The sequence below is a fragment of the Solanum dulcamara genome, chromosome 12 (genome assembly GCF_947179165.1).
Source record: "Solanum dulcamara chromosome 12, daSolDulc1.2, whole genome shotgun sequence".
Classification (NCBI taxonomy): Eukaryota; Viridiplantae; Streptophyta; class Magnoliopsida; order Solanales; family Solanaceae; genus Solanum; species Solanum dulcamara.
This window is the reverse complement of record NC_077248.1, coordinates 26,273,326-26,278,800: the sequence shown is the minus strand read 5'-3', so window position 1 is coordinate 26,278,800 and position 5,475 is coordinate 26,273,326.

Genomic DNA, 5,475 nt, shown 5'->3' with positions numbered 1-5,475 from the left:
ATAATCTGTAGGATGAGTCATTTCTATGACTCGTGGAACTGTCTACGACTCGTAAGGACCCACTCATAAGGTCTTTTGTCCATATTATTAGTGAAGGATATTTTGGTATTTTTCTATATTTTATTAATGAATGTGGAAATATTTGTGACTAGATTCTCACTATTAACTGACCCTATGTACTCGCAGACCCCTCATTCTCTCATTAACTTCCAATTCACAAAATATTCGCTCACAAGGTTCCTCTCAAGAGTCTTCTTCTTTAACAAGAAATTTCAAAGGTTTTATCAAGTCTCCTTTCTCAATCTCAAGGCTAGAATTCATCAAGGTATGTGGTATTTCATCCATGGGTACCTCCACCCATGGAATCCCAAAGCTTTCCCTCTAAATTCCCTATGATTCTTTTATTCAAAAGCCCTAATTATATGATAATGTATTAGGTCTTCTTATTAATGTTATATAATATTATTATTGATTCAATTACTCATCTAATTGGTATTATTTTCATAAATCATATATGGGTTGGTATAAGTATATGATCATGCATATTTTCAATTAAAGTTTTATGATTTTCAAGTAAGTTGTTTATGTATTCAAGTTTCTACTCTAATTTTGTAAGCTATGATCATGGATTTCAAGTATGTTCAAGATATGAATGTCATGTAAGTTATGGAGAAAAGTGACTTAGGATCCTTAATTGGTGACCTAGGAACCTAATATTATATATCACGCAAGTATGATTTGTGATGTTGAAAGGCTTTAACTCATTGCAATTATGATATGAAAATGAGCTACTCTATGAATTATGAAACATATGAGAAAGCTTATGAATATATATGTTAAGTATGATAATTATGTTATGTATTCCATGAGATTTGACTTAGCATTGAATGAGGCTTGCGGTGGGGGCTGGACCTACGGAATCTTATAAAAAGTCTCTAATCTCATAACTATATGCCACCATAGGTTTGCCTTATGACTTAGCTAGTGGATCCACGTATTGCACACATTCATGACCCACCTAGCGGGGTAGAGTCTACCATGGCAAGTAGATTTCCCTGTCTTCCATTATGTGGGAAGACATCGGGATTCCATGTTATAGCTCGTGTGGTATTATTTTCTATTATGGTTCTATCCCACATATGTATACTCTATTTATGTACTCTTTATGATATCATTTATGCCTCTTAATGCTTTGATCAACTATGGTTTTCTTATGATACTACTTAATTATTATACATCGCATGTACGTTATTTGATCATTGTACCTCATATTTTTTTTGCATAGAATGCTCGCATACTTAGTACATTTAAATGGACTAATGCATACTTTATTGCCTACATTGAATAAAAATCTAGGGGTCGACGATCACATTCATTCTCCATGTGGCTAGAGTGAGTTGTTATCCTCTTTCCTTGGTGATTCCTCACTATGTGAGGGTGAGATTATGAGTTCTTGTATTTTCCTTCCTTTTGAAATACTTTGGTATGTTACATTGAGGATGAGCTAGGGACATGTCTTAGCCCCTGCCCAAATTAACTAATAGAGGCTTGTTGGACATAAATGTAGACATCTATGTTGTCGTACTTCATACTTCTTATGATACATGTTCATGAGATTTTCTTACGTTATTTCCACTTTATTATACCTTATGCATGCTTACAAAACATCGAGAGGCTTGGTCGGAGCCCCTTCAGGTTTCAATTGTCGTATCACGTCTAGGGCCTAGCTTGGGTCGTGACAAATAAATACCAACATACATCATAAAATAGTGATAAGAGTAGCTCATTAACATGATGATTCATGCAAGAATGAGAAAACATTTCATCTTTATGAATCTATGAGTAGGTGAGAAAACCTTTCACTTTTATCATCATTGTGTGAGAAATCCTTTAACCACCATAGATACTTTCTCAAAACATCATTGAAAACATCATTCATTACCTATCATGAGTGATTCATATGTCTTTGATAATCATTCATAAAAATCTATGATCAACTTCATAAGTTAATACTTGAAAATAGCATAATGCATGGGTCCATGAAAACTCAATTGAAAATATGCAATTAAACTTGAATCACATGTAATTGAATCATTGAAATTGATATAAACTATATTTGAATTTACCCAATGCAATTTCATGAGAATTAGCGTTAGAAGATAATTTATAAAAAGAAAAATTTAGAGAACCTTTGTGTCACGACCCAAGCTAGCCCTAGGCATGAAACGACGATAAGAATCCCAAGAAACTCCAAACAAACCTCTTAGCATATCATACATGAGCATACCTAAGGTAAATTAAGCAATAATACTAAATCATAAAAGCGTAAGTAAAGTCTTGTTATACCCCACACTCTTGAGCTAGGAATGTTTCTTAAGCTTCTTAGAAGTTATCATGTAAGCCGGATAACCTACGATACTATCAAACAACTCTAAGAAAGGGAGAATGTGATACTCCATAGTAGGGAAGGTTGAAAATAGGGTCATGAGAAGTCAGAAGGAGTTGGAGACCAAGTAGTGAGTCGTAGGACTCGACTTACGTGTGTAAGATATCACTTCGAAGGTCTTACATACTTAAGCTACTTGAGTACATGCCGAACTTACATAGCAAGGATTACATAGGTCCTTAAAGTAAGATGATATTACGAACCTATGAAAAAAAACTAAGCAAGTGATGCACCTACTTGGACTAAGTAGGTGATGCACCTACTTGACACATGGCAGCATGTGAGAGGTACATATGGCAGCACATGAGAGTGACACATGGCAGCGAGAGGGGGCGACATGTGGCAGTAAGAGAAGGCAACATGTAGAATCAAGGGAAGGTGACATGTGGAAGAAGGTGATGCACCTACTTAGGGTCAAGTAGGTGACCCACCTGCTTGGGAGTGGGCCCCACCCCACTATGTGGCAGCCTTGGATTGATTGCATAGTTGTGTTGGCCCAATAAGGGCTGGACACGTGTCACCCTTAAGGGATGACATATGTCACCTCCTAAAAACATATATATACCTCTTTATTGATGTTCAATTATTCATAAGCAGCCTTGCAACTTAGAGAAAAATAAGAGAGAGTTGAGAGGAAACGTTGGAAGCTAGAGAAAAACTAGCTACTGCTTTGGCCAAGTTTAAGGTAAGTCCCAACTTTTTTTTAGTGAATTACTTATTTAAGGTATTCTAAGGTGATATAGAGGTGTTTAATAACATAAAATTTCATTTTGGGGAAGCAAGGAAGAGATACAAACAGTCCGCTAATTTTCAGCATGTCAAGAGAACTTCCGAGATAAGTTTTAGAGAACTTCCGAGATAAGTTTTAGTAAGTTTTGGCAAGATATGGCTTAGTTATCTTCTCCCACATTTTGGTAAGGGTTTGGAAATTTTATGAGGGTGTTAATAATGTAAATTTAAGTTTTGGAGCAGCACCAAGCAGACAACAAGCAGCCACGAAATTTCAGCCGCAATTAGAGAACTTCCGAGGTGAATTTTGGCAAGCTTTGGCCAATTTCGGGTAAGGCAAAGTATTTTCTTTAAATTTAGAGTTTATGGTGTTGTTATAAAGTGTATTACACGTCTTTTATGTGGCTGGAAATATGAAAATGTCATAAATATGCTTGACGTTAGAACCAATCTAAATTGAAGTCGTTATAGTTAAATTGAAGTCGAGTAGGGTGTTGTGCTTGTGGTGCTGCGGCTGTAGGTGGTATGGTGGTGTGCTTCAGGGCTAAAAATTTTTATAAAGGAGGTGTGGGAGCTTCTGGTTTCAGCCACATGACCCTCCACTTTGTATGGTTAAAGGTTTTACAAAATAGAGACTAGAAACCCTATTTTGGTATCGTAATTTTCAGCAAGTTGTTTGGAGCTTGTGTGGTGTAATGTTGCCATGTTTTGTGTGTATATGAGCTGCAGTTTATTGTTTTTGGTTGTCTTTAGTACTTAGTGATGTAATTGGAAATTCAGATAGGACATGTTATAGGGGAAGTGTTGCCCGATTTCTGGTAACGCCTTAACTAACTAAAGAACTAGTCGAGAAGACGAGCGAGAGAATGAGTTCTATGAATACTTGGGTGCAACTTAAGATGCTGAAAAGTCAAGGGTTGTTGATGTTCATATTGCTTCCATGTTGAATAGGTTCAAAGCACGACGAGGCAAACGTGATAAAGAGTAACCCGTAAGAGGTATGTAAAGCTATCTCTCTTTCCTTTTGGCATACCTTAGCTGTAAGTGAATTGTATGTGAAATGTGGGGATAATTCCATTTCCAGAACTCAAAGTACGCCTCATAATCCCTATCCACTGCTTGGTATTGGAACCCCTGCAAAAATTGAGTATTGCCTGTCAAGGCTTCTACGTGTTAAAAAGTAGTGTGTGGAAAGCTATCTCTCCTTTCTCTTGATATGTGCTTGGAATGAAAATAAGGTTATGATGCCATGGTTGTTCACCGAGCATAGGATGGGACGGGTACGAAATATGTACATAATGACCACCTGAAGGAAAGTACAGACTATATAGAGCTTATTCTCGTTCTTCTTTTAGCATGTCTTAGTTGTAAGTTAAATATGATACGAGCTTCGGGGTAATTGCATTCTTCAGTATCCCCTATTTACTGCTGAATATCGAACTTCTATAGTAGTTGAACTATTTCCCTGGAAACTTCTATATGTTAAAGAGGTAACAAATGTACAGGTTTCAAGTCTTAAACACCATATGTTAACAAGTATTTCTGGTTCCATAAGCAATTTGGCTTTGCTTTAGTACATGTCTAGGGTCCCTGAGATTACAACTGACATAGCCCATAATGGCATTTAGAGGTCACTCGAGATGACTACACTACTACTCGGGTTCTTCGACGATAGCTTAATTTTCTTATACGGTCGAGTCTCTGATAATGTTTTAAATTACATATGGTTACTCACTACTCTACTCGTGCATACTGTAAACATGCACAGTTCACTACATTATCCACCAAGTCCCTTACCAAAGGGATGGTACACTATACGAGGACATGATGATGCAATGACATAAAAAACTCACTGATTCCCTTACTAGAGGGCCGGGTACATATGTATATATATGATGAAGTGTTGTAATAAGATGGTGATGGCGTCGGGCCTATGATGGTCCTACAGATATGATTCACCGGATCCCTGATAGAGCCGTCTATATTGTATAATTTGAGCATGCATGTTTTTATGATTCATAGGGTACAGGTATAGGTTTGTGATTTGATATTTTATCCTCTACTTTTCTATTTCATATATGCTTCCAATTGTGTTATGTTATGTTTTACATACTCGGTACATATGTCGTACTGACCCCCTTTCTTCGATGGGCTGCGTTTCATACCCTCAAGTACAGATACAGGTTCTGGGATTCCGCCAGCTTAGGATTCCATTCAGCTCAACTGGAAGAGGCTCCATTGTATCGGAGCCTAGGTTTTGGCAGTGGCCGCTGATGTATATAATTGTTTTTTATATATCC